Consider the following 21,279-nt stretch of genomic DNA (forward strand, 5'->3'; position numbering starts at 1 on the left):
AAAGAGCTTAAAATAATTGTTTTAAGGAATATCAGTAAACTTTATGAAAATTCAGATAATTCAAAAAATTAGGAAAACAATAAATAAAATGATAAATTTAATAGAGAGATTAAAATTATTAGCAAGAAATCTGGAATTAAAAAATACAATGACTAAAATAAAAAAAATGTAATAACAACAAAAACTGCTGAATTAATTAAGCAGAAAGAATTTGTGAACTCAGATATAGGATATTTGAAAATTTGAGGTCAGAGAAGAAAAAAGATGTAAATTGTGCCAGGTCTGGTGACATACGCCTATAATCCCAGTGGCTCAGGAGGCTGTCTGGATGATCGGTCCATTGTTGAAAGTGGGCATTGAACTCTTGTGCTATAATTGTATTATATTCTATGTCTCTCTTCAAGTCTATTAATATTTGTTTTTTATATTTAGGTGCTCTGAAGTTGGGTGCATATAATTTAAAATTGTTGAATTCTTGATGAATTGATTCCTTTATCATTATCTAATGCCCTTTGTTATCTCATTTTACATTTTTTTATTCACTTTATTTTGTTAAATTTGATTTTTGCAGTTCTGGGTTTCAAACCTCAGGCCCCATTTGATGATATTTAACTTATAGTTTATGTTATCTTATGAGTACCCTTAATCTCCTTTGCTTTCATTTGCATGTATTGTCTTTTCCATCACTTCAGTCTATGTGTGTCCTTAAAGGTAATGTGAGTCTCTTGTAGGTAGTGTACAGCTGTGTCTTAAAACAACAACAAAATCCATTCAACCATTCTATCTTTTGATTAAATAGTTTACTCAGTTTCTATATTCAAGGTAATTATTGATAGGAAAGAACATCATCCAGACAGAAAATCAATAAGGAAACATTGCACTTTAAATTCAGTTTAGACCAAATAGAACTAACAGTCATATGAAGAACGTTCTACCCAACACCATCAAAATACAAATTCCTCTCAAGCACACATGGAACATTCTTCAAAGCTTAGGCCATAAAACAAATCTTAACAAATTTAAGAATATTGAAATCATATGAGGTGTTTTTTGTTTTGGTTTTGGTTTTGGTTTTATTGCAATGATATGGTATTAGAAATCAACAACAGAATAAATTTTGGTAAATTCACAAATACATGGAAATTAAAGAACATGCTTCCAAACAAGCAGTACTTAAAAGAAGAAATTTTTTAAAAAAGAAATTAAAAATAATATCTGGAGACAAACAAAAATAGAAACCAAGTCTTACAGGATACAGCAAAACCAATTCTAAAAGGAAATTTTTTAGTAAAAATAACTTATATAAAAATAAAGATTTTTAAAAAATACTATTGTAGTTTGAATCTGAAATCTTCCTCAAAGTCTCATGCATGGAAGGCTTGGTCCCCACTGGAGAGATGGGGCTTTGGGAACATGATAGTCATGAGGGCTCTTAACTAATAGGTGGATTAATCCACTGATGGATTCATGATTTCATGGTAATATTGAGAAGTGGTAGAAACTGGAAAAGATTGAGTCTAGTTGTAGAAATGAGGTTACTAGGGGCATGCCCTGGAAGGGTATATCTTTTCCCCAACCTCTTTCTCTCATTCTCTGCTTTCCAGCTGCAATGAGCTGAGCAGCTTTTCTCCACCTTACCCTTCCACCATGATGTTCTGCCTCACCTCAAGCTCAAAGCAATGAAGTCAGCTGACTATTTTTGAAATCACTAGCCAAAAATAAATCTTTTGTCTTCTAACTTGTTTTTCTCAGGTATTTTGTCTTAGGTATGGAAAGCTGAATCAAACAAAAGCAAAAACAGACAAACAAAAACAATATGACAACTCACAGAATTAAAAAGAGGGAAAAAAGCAGCAAAATTATTAGCAAAAGATAGGAAATAATAAATATAAGAGCAGAAACAAATAAAATACAGACTAGAAAATAATAGAAAAGATAATAAAAGTTTAAAACATAAATACTTGATAATTTTTCAGTTAGATTAACAAAGAAAAAAGAGGGAGAACTCAAATAAAATAGGAAATGAAAAAGAAAACTGAATATTATAACCAATAACACAGAAAAAAAGGAATATGAGAGATTAATATGAACACCTATATGCCAAGATATGGATAACATAGTAGAAATGAACAAATTTTTGAGAACATACAACTTACCAAGACTAAAATAAGAAGAAATAGAAAATCTAAATAGATCAAAAATGAGAAAGGAAATTGAATCAATAATAAAAAAAAATCCTCGAATCAAAGAATAGATAACTACCTGAACTTCACTGCTGAATTCTATTTATATTTAACCATCTAATACAAACCCTTCTTAAAGTCTTCCAAAAAAAATGTGAAGGGGAGAGAAGTGTTCCTAACTCAATAAACAGAAGCAAGACCAGCATCACCTGGATATTGAAATCAAAGACACAACAACAAAATTTGTTGAGCATAATACAAAAATTCTCAACAAAATACTAGAAAATTGAATTCAATAGTATGTTAAAAATACCATACACCATGATCAACTGGGATTCATCCCTGGAATACAAGAACAATCTAATATGTGTAAATAAATAGATGTGATACAGCACATTAATAGAAAGGACAAAAACATATAATACTTCAATAGTTATGGAAAATCATTTGACAAAATGCATATGGAAAGGATTCAATATTTTTTCATGATAAAACCTCTAAAAAATTAACATGGAAGGAATATACCTCAACACAATAGCACCAACAACTAACAGCTAACATGATACTTAGTGGTGAAATTTGAAAACTATGTTTAAGTTCTGGAAATAAGAAAAGAGGCCCACTCTTCTACTTTTATTCAACATATCTGGAAATAATAATAAGAATGATTAGGCAATAAAAATAAGTAAAAGGTACTCAAATCAGAAACGAGGAAGTTCAACTGTGTCTATTTTCCAATGGCATTATCTTATATATATAAAATACTAAAGACTCTATAATACCCTCCCCCAAAAAAGATGTTAGAATTAGTAAATAAAGTTAGTGAAGTTGCAGAATAAAAATATCAACATACAAATATCAGTAGGGTTTCTATACACTAACAACAAGCTGTCTGAAAACGAATACAAGAAAACAATCCCATTGATAATACAGAAAAAAAAAAAAAAAACTTAGAAAGAAATTTTACCAGAGATGAAAGATTTGAACACAGAATGATGAAAGAAATTGAAGACACTAATAAATAGAAAGATATTTCATGTTCATAGACTAGAAGAATTTATATTTTAAAATTTGCATACCACCCAAATCATCTATAGATCCAATGCAATCTCTATCAAAATTCTAATGACATTTTTTATAGAAATAGAAAAAACAATTATAAAATTCATATAAAGTCACAAAATATAAAGTCCAAAAATATACAAATCAGAGTTGAACAAAATCAACAAATCTTGAGGCATGACACTATCACATTCAAAATCTACTACAAAGTTATAAATTATAAAAACAACATGGTACATTCATAAAAATGAACTCCCAGACCAAGGGAACACCATAGCGACTCTAAAAATAAATTTATAGAGTTAAGGTCAACTGATTTTCACCAAACATGCCAAAAACAACCAATGGGATAATGAAGTCTCTTCAGTAAAATGGCACTGAGAAAATGAATTGCATAAAAATGAAATTAGAATCTCATTTTATACACATACAAAAATTAACTCAAAATGGACTAAATACAAATATGAGACCTGAAACTACAAAACTTCTAGGGGAAAGCTGTATGATGTTGGTCTGGGCAATGATTTTTTAGATTTAACCTAAAAGCAGAGGCAACAAAAGCAAAAACAGACAACTATTTGAGTATATCAAACCAAAAAGCTTCTACATAGCAAAGGAAACAATCAACAGAGTGAAGAGATAAACCGTGGAAAAATATATAAGGAAATCCCTCATGTTTTCTGTTATCCATGCATCATTCAATAGCATATTATTTAGTTTCCAGGTGTTGGAGTAGCTTCTATTTTTATATAAGGAACTCAAACAACCAAATAGAAAATAAAAATTAAAATGGGAAAGGATCTAAATAGACATTTCTCATAAGATGCAAACAAATATCAAAGGTATATGTAAATATATTAAATGTCATTTATCCACAGGGAAACGCAAATTAAAACCACAATAATATATCACCTCACACTTGTTAAGAGTAAATATTAATATTAAAATGAAAGATAAAAATGTTGCTGAGGGTGTAGAGAAAATGGATAAATATGTTAAGTGAAAAAAGCCAGACATAGGACAAATACCACACGATCTCATATATGTAAGAATCTAAATGTCAATGAAGTTCTAAGGAAGTAAATCTCAAGCTAAGATTTAAAAGATAGAAAGGAGTTAACAACCTGTTGGATAAATTAAGGGAGAAGAAAGTAGGAAAGGATATATTAGGATAAGAGAATCAGAAACATAGAGAAAAATATTCCTGTCTTTGAATCATTTTGGTTCTTTGATTAAAAAAAAAATTTTTAATATGAGTCTACAAAATGAGAGCATGAAAATAGAGTCTGGCAGAAGATCCATTCAATACCACACATTTCATTAATGGCACAAATGTGAGGATTAATAATGATCCAAGGCAGTCATATAATAATATAAATTCTCATTCAATTCTATCATGAATAATTGTGATAGGACTATTCCAGATCTACAAAGGACTCCAGTTCATTAGAATTCTGCAGATTAGAAAATTAACAAAGCAACTCTATGCACTTACATAAAAACAAAGAACAAAGCTAAAATTAATTAAAATTAACTGAGGACTTTAATAATAAGTATTATCACAGTTATGGTTCTTATCATAATATTAATAATATTATTGGAGTAGTTACCATTATGATGTGTGGCTGTGTGCTAGGCAGTATATAGTATACATACAACTATATGAGATGGACATTGTTTTTAATCCCTATTGTACAGATTATGGTTCAGTGTCCATACATTAGAATGGAGAGATGGAATTTTAATATAGGTCTCATTCCAGAGCACATGCTTTAATATTAGAATCTCTGAATTACATCTGGATGCTCTTCAGTAAAAAAGCGTTGTTTTATTTTCATTTTTTTCCCCTTATTCCAGTTCTCTGACCTCTGGAACAAGAGAACAATTTGTATGTTTATGATAGAAACTTTGCGTTCTTAGTCGGATTAATCACTGCACCCATTTCACAATACCTTTCTGACCCAGGACAAAACATCACCTTACAAATCCAAACCAAATTATGTATCCATCTGGTCTAATCTAAATTTTTTCTTTTGCCACTTCTTTTTGTCAATGTGACAGTGACTTTCTTCCAACATGCTCTCAGGTCTACTGCTGTTGATAAATATGACATTATAAATAGCCTGATCTCCTGTTGTGTGGTTTTTATTTCTTTTGACATTTTAATACTCTGGGCAAACCTAAAGTGTCTGGTATGAATGAATATGCAACACTACAGAATAGAAGAAAATAAGTAGATTGATAGGATATGAAACTTATGGCTCTAGGTTCCATGTTCCATCTCCTCTAGGTGGAAAAGGAAAGGAACAGAAGAAGAAAGGAAAGGAGAAAAGAGAGAAGAATGGAAGAAAAGGAAACCTGGTTTCTTACCTGCATTTATTTCTTCTTTTATTCCTCAAGGGTTTGTTAACTTATTTTAAAATTGTGATAAACATAAATAACATAAGATTTACCATTTATATGGCTCTATATAAATAAAAGCATTTGTTTGTCAGAATTTCTATTTATGCAATTAGTCAAATTTCCAAGTTAGGCTATTTTAGTAACTACTATGAAGAAAAGGAAGAGGGAGAAAAACTGGGTTGAGATGAGTATAATTCATATAAGATTTTTAAAAAACTTAGAAATTTGGCAAAAGTTCATCTTACACTGAAATCTTAAAATAAGAATGTCCAGGGAACATGTGGGGCCTTTTAAATGAATTTTAATTTAATCTCTTTAGATGTTAATGGCTTTTGCAGGCAACACTGTTTTCTAAATGTCAAGGAATATGGGTTTCTGTAAGCACTGGTACTAGGGAAAAAACATATTAAATTTGGCTCCTAAGGTGAGTTTGGATGAGAACAAATGGGAAGTTTAAGGTCACAAATCATGTTTAGATAAACGACACAGCACAGTGACTAATCTAGCCTTAATATGTATTAGAAGGTAATGTCACTGGGTGCATATACTCAGTGATCATGCTTAGCACCTCAATTCTCTTACCATTTATTAATTTTAAAAGGTAATATATGAATACAGCTCACCTATGCCATTTTTCTTCATTAGGTCACATTATTATTACACATTATTGTTTACATGATAAATATGCACTTAAATATCTTCATAGAAAAAGCCTCTAAAGGCTGATGCAGCCTAAGTGCACAGTACAAAAGGCTGGAGGTGGTGAGAAGGGTAATGGAGAATGTTGTAGAAAAAATTCTTTCTCGGGTAACAGAAGTGAGAAAATTTAATATATGAAGTATTTTAATAATTTCCCTTCAATCATGACATTCAAGTTTTCCAACAAAAATTTATAAACTAATCTGAATATAATTATGTGGTTACATTTTTATCTTTAATAGATACAGAAAGAAAAAAAAAAAAAAACCTTCCCTACCTTGAAATATACTAGAATATTTTCATTTAAATTCAATTTAGTTTGAGGGTTTAAAGTGTTAAGAAAAAGTGTTTGTTGGAGATACCAGAAACTGGTTTCTTTAAACAAACAAACAAACAAAAAGGAAACTCCAATAAAAATCATCTGGAGCAGAACAAAAGAACAGAGAGAGAGTCAGAAAATGAATTCAGGGAATGGATTCTGTTATAAAAAGTAAAAGGTCAGAGAAAAAGCAGGTAGGTCAGGAACATCCCAGGCTGGAAAACTTGGTCAATGATTTCTTTAGTAGGGAAATGCTCCAAGCAATTAAACAAAAATAAGTAAATATTAAGCAGATAATGGGCAACTTTAGATAATTAACAATTAGTTTTAAGTTTGAGATATGTAACCAGAACTTACTCTCTCATATTTGCTGTTAATCTTAACCTCTCTATGTCTCCGTTTTCCTAATCTATAAATAGAGATAACATTAATGGCAACTGTCTTATAGGATTGTGGTGAGGAGTAAATAGGCATGTGCCTATGATATTCTATATACTATTTACACATTTGCTATCATTATTATTTTACCCCAAAGATCTGAAAGCCTTGGGAAAAAAAGAAAAATGCAGATGGGGGAGATGAGAAAGAAAACTAAACACAAGTTTTTAGATCAGCTGAGCTTTGTAACAGTTAAATGTGATGAAAGAATTCAATTGAAATACCAAGTTATTCTTGCTTGCTTTCTTAGGAATGACATCGAAGAGTTTAAATTAAATATATATGTGTTATAAGATCTTAATTCAGAAAGCTTGAGTGAACAAACTTTGTGTCATATCTCAGATCATAACAAATGGAAGTATAAAAATATTGTTATATTTGATCCTCAGGAAGAGGTAGAGTTAAGTGGCAGGCCTCCCCAAGGTCAGTCTGAATGCAAAATGTGAGCTGTTGAGGCTTCTGGAAAAAGTACTTGATTTCATAGCACATTTGCAATATAGACCAATAAAGATGTATTTTATGTGTACATATAAAACCAGATGTGTATAAATATGTGTCCAATTGACTACAGGAAATCTAAAGAAAGCCAAATTTTAGGCAAGTATGATAATATCCCTGAGAGAAAGTTCATGTTGAAGGCAGAAAAAAAATCACAGTGCTGGGCTGGGATTGTGGCTCGGTGGTAGAGTGCTCGCCTACTATGCATGAGGCACTGGGTTTGATCCTCAGCACCACATAAATGTAAAATAAAGATATTGTGTCCACCTAAAACTAAAAAATGAATATTAAAAAAATCACAGTGCATTAAAGGGGCCTAATATTACAAGGGATTACTAAGTCTAAGAGCAATGCTTCAGCTTCCCTAGAAATATCTTCTGCTGTGCCTATGCTCTGGTGGCAGTGGGTGGCCAGGGAAAAAGACTGGTATGTTAATACCAAATAGAAAAACTACTTTGTGAAAATTCTCTGGTACATCTTTAGGACCAAATATAGCTGTGAGAGAAAGGGTTTTCTTTTTCTTCTTATTTTAAAGGACTGTTATGTAGTCGTGATACTCTCAGCAGCATTGTCAAAAGAACTTTCTAAAATGATGGAAATGTTCTAAAATGTGTTTTTCAATAGGCAGCCACTAAACACATGTGATTAATGACAACTTAAATATGACTAGTATGACTGAGGACCTGAATTTTTAAACATATTTAATTTTAATTAGCATACAATTAAATTTAAGTAGTTTTGGGTGGTTACTACATAGCACAGACCAAAAGCATCACTAACTATAGTGCCTGTGAAGCATCACTGTTACTGAATTGAAGCAACTCAGTTGCTCCATGGTCAAAATACAGGGCCTGGAGTCAACTGTGGGCTTTGTTTCCTGATTCTTCCTCTTACTAACAAGATAAAAACTTACCTTGGAAAGTAAATAATTCACAGCTTCTGCTTGGGATGGAAAAGTATCAAAGGACGCGTTTTCACCCTTACTAAAACCAAACTAAAAACACTGGACAACCTGAAAATTATTGAATTCTGGTTAAGTTCATTACATAGATGAGACTTTAGGGCAACCAACTAATTGTAAATTTAAGGAAAGATAGGTGTCTTCAAGGAGAATACATTCACCAGCACTTTCTTACCTAGAAAAATGGAGCCAGAAACTGGCAAGAATTCAGTGAAAACTTTTTGGGAAATTGAACCCACAGGCATTCAACCACTGAGCCACATCCTCATTCCCATTTTGTATTTTATTTAGAGACAGTGTCTCACTGAGTTGCTTAGTGCCTCACCCTTGCTGAGGTGCTGAAGCTGGAACTTGCAAACCTCCTGCCTCAGCTGCTGAGATCACAGGCATGTTTCACTGCACCTGGCTCAATGAAAGCTCTTAATGAACTAGTGAAGAACACAGATGGGGCCATAAGAGAATGTAATCCCCTGGGGGCGGGATTTGAAGGCATAAGGACATCTATACCCACTAACAGACTCTTTGCCACAGACCTTACAAAAAGACTGGAGAGAATCTGGAAAAAGGATTCCTCGTGGTAAACACTGTGGAGAGCAACAGCAGATTTTTTTTTTTAACCATAATCTTCTCTACAGAACCAAAGTCTTAATTACTAGGGGAAGAGAAATATACACTTTTCCCCCTTAAAACCTGGTGAAAAAATAAATAAATAAAATTTACCCATAGGAAAGGAACCTACAGCTGGGAATGGGAAAGGAGGCCCTAGAAAGCCAGAGCCCTGAGACCAGGATCACAATTCATGAGACTTAATTGCAACAACAGATAATACCCCTCTCACCCACCCCACCCTCAACTAGGCTAACAATTGGTATCTTCATGGAAGAGGAGCAAAGTATGACAACCTCTTTGAGACTCAGTAGAAAGGGAATGCCTCAAGCTAAGAAGGGGGTAAATAAATGAGAAAAATCCCTGGATTATTAGCCCTAAACACAAGGTAATGCCAGAGAAATTTGTAGTCTGTGGTACACTGAAAGTAATCATAGTAACAACAAATACTGAACCCAGTTCAACTCCTGACTAGATTGACTTAAATCCCTGCACTAAATGCACAGCACCCATTTCCAAGCATAAAAACTATTTCTTCAGTTTCTACTGTTCTAAACAAGATGCCTGATTTTTAAAAACAAAAAATCAAAAGGCATATGAAAATGTAAGAATTTAAATAATATTCTTAAGAGACAAAGAAAATAACAAAATTAGAAATAAATATGAAGAGATGCTGGGAGTATCCAGGTGAGGTATTAAAAATAATTACAATTATTATGATAAAGGCTCTAATAGAAAATGTGGATAACATGGAAAATCAGATAATATGAGCAAAAAATAAAAGCTACCTGAAAAATTTTAAAAGAAAGAAAAAAAAAACACAGTAGGAGAAATGAAGAAAACTGGTTTCATATGCATACTTGATAGTCAAGGGGAAAAAACAATATGTTAGAAGATGAATTAATATAAATTATCCAAACTAAAACATAAAGGACTAGGAAAAAATCAGAGGATCTAATACTTCAGGACATTATTAAACATGGAGAGTCTAATACGGAAAGTAAATAACCAAAAATGAGGAGAGAAAAAAAGAATAAGTTTGAATAAATCACAATGGAGAATTTCCCCCAAGTAATGACAGACACAAAACCATGGTTCCAAGAATAACATAAAACACCAAGAAGGATTTTTTTTAATGAAAAGCCAAAAAGAAAAGAAAAGAACACACACACACACACACACACACACACACACACACAAAGTTACTTTAACTCTGTGAGTTTCAACATTCTTAACCATAAATTGGAGATAATAACATTGTTCTGTGGACTGAATGAAAAAAAATTACATAAAAAACTTAGAACAGAGCCTGAAACATAGTAAATACTTAATAATTATTATTATGCAAGGGTACAGCTCTACTAGTACTGAGTAGTGTCATCAGAGTTTAATCCTGTGGGTTGACCCAAATAGGAACAGACTTCTACAGGCAAATAAAAAACCTGTGTCTGAAAGTCCTAAATTGTCAGGCCATAACAGTATTAAGACTACAAGCTTGCAGCTGGGAGTGGAAGAGGAGCCCCAAGAAAGTCACAGCTCTGAGACCTAGGAACACAGTTCCTAGGCACAAGCAAGATAATATTCTAGGGCTGCTGAGCCATAGCTAAGTAAGAATGACGCATGGCAATTTCTTTGTCAGCCTACCCCATGTTGCTTAGAGGGAGGACTCTCCATTGTGGAAATGGGCTTGCCTTGGACCCAGGGCATTTGCAGTGACTTTGCATGAAAGGTGACCTTGCTCAAGGACCAGGGCAGATCAGGATTTAGGGCGGATCAGGGTTTAGGGCGGTTCCAGGTTTAAGGTGATTCCTGCTGGGAATAGGGCGTATCCTGCTGCCTCAGGCGCCTTGAGTTCTCCTTGAGTTCTCACGGGATTCAGAGAGTATTTCGGGATGCAGAGCCCAGTGGAGGCGTGGATTTCACCAGAATGTGCTTGTAGGGTGCCGGTGTGAGTTCAGGAATAAAGAATTTCTGTTTGAATCTACAAGGCTGTGAGTGGCTCGTGATTTTGTGCCCAGCCAGACTGCAGCATAGGGCTTCTTAGAAATACCTTAAAAACAGAACTCTGAAAATTGGTGAATTTCTATGTGAATGGGAACTTGGAGTTATTGAGAAAGAGGAATTAATGTTAGTATAATTCTAAGCACAGAGTGGGGATCCTTTGGGCAGTAAATACTTTTAATATACCAAGCATTCTGCTATACCCTTTACAGATTTTATTTTATCTTTCTAATTGCTACTATAGAAACAATAGGTATTTTTCCCACTTCACAAATAATATCAGAAAGGTTAAGTGACTTCCCTAATGCAAACAGCTAATAAATAGTGATGTCAAGCTTTTGACTCAGATTTGCCCAATTCTGTCCCAAACATAGTTTTGTCCCTGTGATTTGATATTATGAGTGCTAAAACTTACCTGATTCCTAGAACTACCTTAAACTATATAGGATCATCATTGCATCTGACTTTTGTCCTAACTTGTCTTCATATCCATATGTTCATAAAACTTCAGAGTAATATAGAAGGTCTTAATCACCATCCGAACATTTACTGAGGTTTTATTATGCTCTAACCATTGTACTAGGTACTCTACACAGGTTAATTATCTCATTTAATCTAGACAAATGCCTTGCAAAAATTGTACTTCAGATACTAGCAACACACTCTCTTCATAGGATTGACAGAATTAGCAAAAAAAAAATAGGAAGTTTAGTTAAATTTGAATTTCAGATTAACAATGAATAATTTTCATTGTTAATAGTATGTTTATGTCCCATGTGTCCTGTATTTATTTGACAATTCTATCTGTAGCAGGGTTTTTTGCTAAATGAAAAATATTTCAATGGTCAAGAGTTGTTACTTAGGTCAGCAGGACTAGTGACTAATCAGTTTAAAAGCATACTCTTATTATGTTTAAACAATGTTAAATCAGGATTGAAAACAAATAGGCATTCAAATATTCCATTCATTTATTCATCTACCTATCAATTTCACAAAGTTTTACTGAATGCCAACTACCAAACACCATACTGTGAACTAGGAATAAAAGAGTGAGAAAAGTCCATCTCTATGTCTATTTTAATGGAGCTAATGCTTTAGAAATATCCATAGATATTTGACTTCAATAGATATCTGGCATCCTATATACACATCCTGGAAATAAGAGAATCATGGCTAATATGACCCACATTATTTTTCTTAAAATACTCATTTGTATTTATTTGGAAGCAGTGTGTACAGGAGGATATCACTCATTTAATTCCATGTGTTATTTGACCTACATGACTTAATCTAATTTTACATATAAAAAAATACAAAAGTGTGCTGAAGAGAACTCTCTAGGTAAAACGTATTTGTTCTTTTTGGAATAGACTCCTCAAGAACATGCCACAAAGTGTATTACATTTTAATAGTATAATAAATAATTTGTTCAAAGTATAATAGTCTTGTCAAAGACAATTTTCAACTAAAATAGCTAACAAAGGATTGCAGGTATTTTCAAACTCTTATGTTTAATTATTGTATATCATGAGTAATCTATACCACTATCATTAACATCATCCCAGTGGCTTTTTAAGCTACTCTGTTGCCCCTGAATGTACCGTTTTATTTTTAGTTAAAAATCAATAGCACACATTTCATCAGATTTTATATTTCCTATTTGAGTCCTCAATTCCCTAATTTCATTCAAAAGTGCAATATTGTTTAATCTGCTGTTATAGAACTCTGCATCCACAGTAGGCCTATTTAGCAACAACTGGGTAAAGACATTATTTTTAAGTATCTTTGCAGACAAATTGCAAAATATAGATAAACTTTCTTGTGTTCTCTATTTTAATTAATCTGAAAGTTCCTTCAATATGTGACTGATCTTCTTTCCCAGAACTTTAAAAAAGAGGAATATACAAACAACTGAATCAACTATAGCAGAATAATCATAACTATCTATATAAGAAAACCCAATGAAGATTTCTAAAGTGTAGTCCTCTAATTTCTGTAAGGTATTCTAACGCTCACTATGTCCATCAGAATATTTAAGGAGACAAAAATTTGATAAAGAACAAAAGTTACCCCAAAGAACTCTGCTCAGTACACAGCTAGAATACAAATTCTGACAAAAGATTAATAAAGGTCTTTCTATATACCATTTGTCAACATATAAACAAAACAGAAAATGTTAGTCAGTTTCCTGATTGCTGACCAGAGTGTCTCTATGTCTTATCCATTTGCATCTCAACAGTCAGATATAGAATCCTATAATCTCTGGCTGACAAAAAAAAAAAAATCCTATAGTCTCTTTGACAAAAGGCTAAGAGCACCTTTGAACTCTCTTCTCTTTTTGTCCTTTCTGTTCCTCTCTGAATTTTCTAATTTTAGCAAGAGCCTCCTCAACTGGTTTAGCCAGAATCTCTCAGTCTTGATCACCCTCCATTATCTGGTAGGATTCTTCATCCTCCATGGTTCCTCATTCTCCACCATACCCCAGAGGATTGCATCACCCTTGGCTATCTTTAGCAACAGTCCTCTTAGAGGAGTTTAAGCAGAATTCCTTCTTATCACTAATGTTTCCTCTTAGTAATTTTCTATTCACTGACCTCCACCCTGCTCCTTGGTGATAAGCTAATGTGTACTGTGCACACATTACCCATTACTACTATGCAGTTTCCTAATATTTCATTAAGTCCAAAGTCTTCCCATAGAGCATCTTTAGGGTCTTCAGGTCACTACTGTCATCCAGAAAGCATTCATCTATGTGCCTTCCCATCTTCCCATCAAGGAAATTTGAATTTTAAACCAAGGGTCAGAGTTCTAAATCAAAGTTGTCAAGTGCTCCAGGTTGGATTTCAATGGATGTAAAAACTATAGGAAAATTTTCAAGAAATAATTTTGTCTTCACAGAGCTTCTAGTGACATATCCACCACCAAAAATCAGAGATAGCTTTCCTGGCGTATAGAGGAAAATAACAATTATTTCTTAACCTTAGCTTTTAGAAGTAAAAGCTCCTTTTCAGTTTCCTCTTATCTTCATATTATATTTTTTTCAAATTGTAAGGAACCACCTTTAATTTATTTTCTCCTAGGACTGAGACTTAATCTTCTAGAAACAAAAGAGAAAAGCTGTTAAACTATCATATGCAAATACACTCTTTAGAGAAGAGACCAGCCATTCTGTTACAACAGCCACATAGAAAAATTCAAAATTTGTAAAGTATTCTTTGAATCCAAAGCATATGCAAATAAATATTCCTGTGAGGTAAAGTCAATCCATTTCCTTCTCCCCTTCCCACTACCAAAAAAAATTAAAAAATAAAAATAAATGAGAATGTCCTATGGAACAGGTCACCATGTCATTTTGAATGCTCAGTATAATATGTTGTGAATATGTTGTTACTCACATACTATGTTAGACAATTTTCTTCTACATGTAATATATACAAGAAGTTGTTCGTTCTATAGTCAACAAAACAGTAGCATTATAAAAGCTATAAAAATCTATTTTTAAAAGTAAATGGTATATTTGGTATTTTTGTTCTAATTTGGGGGGTATCCTCTCAGTATGTGTTCTCTTTTTCTTCGTGTGTGTGTGTGTGTGTGTGCTATTTATTATTAATCTGTCAGTCTTTGTGGGCTTTTTTGTTACAGAAAAGAAGTGGAGAGAATGCTGTCATTTTCAAAAGTCTGCAACTGACACATTAGAAGGGGATTTAATTATTCTGGCATAAAAAGCTAGGAAACCAAAATAAACACATCTAATACAGACACTCTCAACTACCCTAATTGCTTATGCAGTATAAGGGCTTTTAAATAATAAGTCCTTAAATAATAAATTGATATGGGGAAGAATAATGATACCCAGGTGTGAAACCTTAAGCTTAGTGATGGGCTGCATACTCAATAGTAAAATTGCCTCTATTACCACATTCTGGCCTAACACAGGGTTTCGGTTATGGAAACTGGATAGAAATGAAAGATAGAAACAATAGAAACCAGGTATCTAAATAGCTACTTGATATATAAAAGCAAGTTTCAGTTTATATGAGGCATCCCATTAAGATGTGCCACACAGTCTAAGCTACAAAAGCATGGGTTAGGAAAATTCTCCAATGAAGACTTCAACATTCTTAGTTAAAAATCCTCACATAAGGAAACTCTTTTATTCCCAAATAATACCTCAAGCTACTCCATCATAAATATATTCTGTTGTTTAAAAACACCTTCCTCTCTACTATTCCAGAGACTGTACTGAAAGGGTTACTACAAGGTTACTAATCATTTCTATGGATTCTTATTTTTATTATCAGGATTAAAGAATAGACTGTCTCACCAGTCCACAATTCTGAAATCCAAAGGGCTCAGAAAATTGAGTTTTTTTGTAATTAATTTGGCATTAATAATTAAAAATTTTTAAAAATCTAACTATTCCTACTTTTCACTGAAGAAATATTAATGTATTTAATGATGTGATATTGCCCCAATCTCTCTGTAGATGTTATAAAACATATGATATGTGTTAACAAATATTCTGCTTGGTCAGGCTCTTCTGAACCTTCTTTTCAATTAGGTCTTTGGGTTTCTGGTCTTTGGATTTCTGTGCACCTTTTAGCATCTCCCAGTTATAATAATAATAGTCAGTTTAACTAGAATCCCCCACCCTTAATATATGATCACTCTATATTAGATGAAATTCTTCATTTTCACCCTTGGTAACTGATCACCTGGCCTGCCTTCAGGAAGAATTTCACCAAGAATATTTAGCCAAAGAGCTCTGCCAAATAACTTTAGTTTCCATTGTTAGTTAGCTTTTTGTTGCTGTGACCAAAGGACCCAACAAGAACAATTTTGGAGGAGGAAAAGTTTATTTGATGCTCACAGTTTCAGAGGTCTCTATCCATAGATGGCCAACTCCATTGCTCTGGGCTAGAGGTGAAGAAGAACTTCAAAGCAGAAGGGAATAGCAGATGAAAGCAGCTCAGGACATAGCCCCAGGGAGCAGAGAGATTCTCCTCATCACAGCCAAAATATAAGTCCAAAGGCAGGACCCCAGTGACCTGCATCCTCCAGCTACATCCTACCTGCCTAGGACTACCACCCAGTTAATCCCTATAAAGAGATTAACACACTGATTAGATTAACATGCTCCCAAACCAGTCATTTAACCTCTAAATTGTCTTGCATTGTCTCACACATAAGCTTTTGGTGGACACCTACTATCTAAACCATAACACTCCCCTAACCCCTGAAGCTTCTTAGCAATTTCTATCCATTGACTCATCCCTGGCTCTTGGTTATATATCCCCACCTGTCTATGCCATATTTGAAATTGAGCACAGTTCTGTACTAACATTTCCCTTCCCTCATTACATAAAATATTGAATAAAATCTATTTTTGTCAGATTAGCAACTGGATTTGTTTTCCTTTAACAGTCTACCAAATTACCTTTCTAAAAATTCTTTAAAATTTTCAACTCCAATGTAAAACTGGTCCTAAGGATTTTAGAAAAGGGATTAAATCTTCATTCATTTATGTTTGTTTAATTGCAATTTGACTTACCTACCAATACATAAATGACTAAAAACTGGCAACTCATGCATTATGAGCAAGATTGCTAAAATAATTTGTAACCATCTTGTGTGTTGCATACCACGTGATTTACATCTCATGGTGGAGTGCCATGGATGAATTATTTAGATCCAGTAGATCACTTTTACGAATTAATATTAACACACATAGCCTGACATTATTCCATCTTTCAAGTGGTGTGGTTTATTTTAAAGTCTTTTTTATCAATTCCATTGTTGGGTATTTCCAACATTTAGTCTCACAAGTAAATAATCCTCACATATATACTATATATATACAAACACATGTGTTTGTGTGTGTGTGTGTGTGTGTGTGTGTGTGTGTGTGTGTGTGTGTATATATATATATATATATATATATATATATATATATATTTACACTAAACATAACTAAACACACAAAAAAATTGACTATTACCTAAGGCATATGCCTAAAATCATATTTTTCTTATTTTTACTTTAAACTCAAGTAATAGATATTTTACATTGAAAGGATATAACTTCTATAATAAAATAACGAATTCTTTTATTTGAAAGTTTACATTAAAATTTTTAAATGTTACTGTATTATTTATGGTCTTTTTATGGTCTAGACATAGATATTAAGCATAGTCAACTAATGGAAGGTTTTTTCAGATGTGTCTGATGAATACTGAACCTTTTATTTTCATTTCTCTTATTTTCACAACATTTGAAGTTACTCTTGAATAACACTTGTACGAATTTCTCCACACAGAGTGAATAACAGATACCCTCCAGAACAACAAATAGTTTAAGAAGAGTGCCTTTCCACATCATTCAAATACTTTCCACTATAATCAACAGCAGGCTGGAGGGAACAAGTACAAAAATAGAGTCCGAGACGTCTACTGTTAATGGCTAAAATAAAGTATTAGCATACTTTCATACTTTTGAATTAAGTACAGATGAAATGTAACAACTGCAGGCATCTTAACCTACCCACTTCTCTCTAGAGCCGATGATATGATTCTATACCTAGAATACCTAAAAAGTTCCACCAGAAAACTTCTAGAACTAGTAAATGAATTCAGCAAAGTAGCAGGATATAAAATCAACACCTATAAATCAAAGGCATTTCTGTATATCAGTGAAAAATCTTCTGAAAGGGAAATGAGGAAAACTACCCCACTTACAATAGCCTCAAAAAAAAAATACTTTGGGAATCAACTTCACGAAAGAGGTGAAAGAAAGACCTCTACAATGAAAACTACAGAATGTTAAAGAAAGAAATTAAAGAACACTTTAGAAAATGGAAAGATTTACCTTGTTCTTGGATAGGCAGAATTAATATTGTCAAAATGACCATACTACCAAAAGCACTATACAGATTTATTGCAATTCCAATCAAAATCCCAATGACATTCTTTAAAGAAATAGAAAAGCAATCATGAAATTCATCTGAAAAATAACAGACGCAGAATTTCCAAAGCAATCATTAGCAAGAAGACTGAATCAGGAGGCATCATAATATCAGATCTTGAATAATACTATAGAGCCATAGTAACAAAAACAGCATGGTATCGGCACCTATTATAGATATGTAGATCTATAGTAAAGAATACAAAACACAAGAGACAAATCCACATAAATATAGGCATCTCATACCAGACAAAGGTGCCAAAAACATACACTGAAGAAAAGATAGTCTCTTCAACAAATGGTGCTGGGAAAACTGGAAATACACATGTAGCAAAATGAAATTAAACACCTATTTCTCACCCTACACAAAACTCAACTCCAAGTGGATCAAATGTTTAGGCAGTAGAACAGAGAAACTGCACTTAATAGAAGAAAAAGTAGGCCCAAATCTCCATCATGTCAGCTTAGGAAATGACTTCCTTAACAAAACTTCTAAAGCACAAGAAGTAAAATCAAGAATTAATAAATGGGATGGATTGAAACTAAAAAATCTTCTTTAGCAAAAGAAATAATCAGTGAGATGAATAGAGAGCCTATATTTTGGGAGCAAATTTTTATCAGATAAAGAGAGCACATCAAATAGAGAGAGCACTAATCTCCAGGATATATAAAGAACTCAAAAAACTTAACACCAAAAAAAGAAAGAAAGAAACCCAAATGACCCAATCAATAAATGGGCAAAGGAACTGAACAGACACTTCACAAAAGAAGAAACACAATTGATCAACAAATACATAAAAAAATTCAACATATCTAGCAATTAGAGAAAAGCAAATCAAAACCACACTGAGATTTCATATCACTCTAGTCAGAATGGTAATTATCACAAAACAAGCAACAATAAATACTTTCAAGAATGTGGGGAAAAATGTACACTCATACATTGCTGGTTGGACTGCAAATTGGTGCAACCACTATAGAAAACAGTATGGACAGTATGGAGATTCCTCAGAAAACTTGGAATGCAACAACCATTTGACCAAGTTATCCTACTCCCAGGTTTATACTCAAAAGGACTTAAAATCAGCCACATCAATGTATATAGCAGCTCAATTCACAATAGCTAAACTATGGAAGCAACCTAGGAACCCTTCAACAGATAAATGAATAAAGAAACTGTGATATATATACACAATGTAATATTATTCAGTCTTAAAGAAGAATGAAATTAAAGCATTGGCCGGTAAATGGATGGAAATGGAGAATATTATGCTAAGTCAAATATTATGCTAAGTCAATTCAAAAGAACCAAAGGCCAAATGTTTTCTCTGTTATGTGGATGCTAATTCACAATAAGGGGTGGGGAGAACAGAGGTATTTTAGACTAGACAGAGGGGAGTGAAGGAATGGGAGGGGATACAGGGGTAGGAATGATAGTAGAAGGAACCAGACATTAATACTCTATGTGTATATATGATTACATGACCTGTGTAACTCTATATCATGTACAACCTGATGAATGAGAAGTTATACTCCATTTATGTATGACATGTCAAAATATATTCCACTGTCTTGTATAATGATTATAACAAATAAAATAATTTTTAAAAATAAAAATTAAAAAAAAGAGAAAAACCTTAAAGATTCCAGAAAGTTAATGAAACCTACTAGGGAATGAAAATTAGATTGGCCTCAGATTTTTCATCTTTAACTATGCATGTTGCACTAATTTTGTAGTACTGAAAAAATGTCATTAGAATATCATCCTGAAGTGAGATAATAGAAAAGTAATTATATCAGAGTTAAAGTATTAATAACATTTATCACCTGTATGATATTTTCTTTTTCCTGGAAATTTAACTTCACTCTCACATTCCAAAATAGAGGTTTTCAAAATTTTTATTTTTTCTTGATTTGAAGGAAGATTTTTATGTCAATCTAATGTTTCTTCCTCTGTATCTTATATTTTATTTCATAAACACAATTCTCTCTTCACTATTCCATGTGCTTACCCATCCATTATCCACCAATAGAGACTTATTGAGTGTCTACTATATGATATGCATTACACTAGTTGCTGAGAGTTCAGATGAACAAGTCATGGTGCTGAGTTAGCACCTTTTCAAACCAAGCCTGTTGGTATTATCATGACATTGCTTCTAGAGGACTTACGAGAAATAAATCTGTTTTTGACCTTATGCCTGATGCCTTTCAAATAATAATTTGTTTAAAACTATGTTATAAAATAAAATATAGTTTTAAAAGACAAATGCACATAATACTTTTAAGATCAGCAAGTAGCACTGGTAACTTATTTTATTGTTAAACTAATTATAATTATTTTACAACTATCACTATGACTATCAAATATCATTCTATTGGCTATCAAATTTCTACAGTTATAACTACCCAGCAGTGTTCTTTGCTCAGTTTGTGAACCATAAAAATTAATAAATAAATGGAGAGTAATATAATTGTGTTCAATAGATTAATCCAAATTTCAGGAATAAAGCTACAATTGATCATTAACTTAGAATTCTACCTACTAGATTATTTTATATTTAATTATCTATTTTCCCTTACTGTGCTTAACTGCCATGCTGAGGTCACCTAACAATTGAGAAACATAACATTGCCTTGCTATCTTTTAGGCATGAATTAAGCCCTTCTAAACTTTGAAATTTTCATAAAAGAAATGAACATTTTGTGAGAACAAATAGAGTAGATTTTAGAAATACATCCAATGCTTTTCTTATTACTTACTAACACTGAATTCAGATTCCAAAATACGGTTTCACAGAACAATAGAGTGATTTTTATAAAAAAAAAAAAAAGACAAAGCTACAAATTAAGTTATCATGCAGAGCAATGGAATGGGACTATCCAGGAGCCTGACAGGATATGGATTGGGATAAGAGAAGTAATTGGTACTGTGAGTCTAGATCCAATGGGATACATTGGGATGGTAGTGCTGGGATATAGTCAACATTTTGTACTTCTGATTTTTTACAGTGAATCAAGTTTTTTGTAATGATTTTATTTGTGTTTATTTTTTAAAAACTACAAGAAAAAAGTCTCCAAAAACAATTTGAGTAAAAAGCAGTATTTCTCAACGTTCATTGCTGGAGTTAGGGTCTACTTGCATTAGA

The sequence above is a fragment of the Marmota flaviventris genome, chromosome 13, assembly GCF_047511675.1.
Source record: "Marmota flaviventris isolate mMarFla1 chromosome 13, mMarFla1.hap1, whole genome shotgun sequence".
Lineage (NCBI taxonomy): Eukaryota > Metazoa > Chordata > Mammalia > Rodentia > Sciuridae > Marmota > Marmota flaviventris.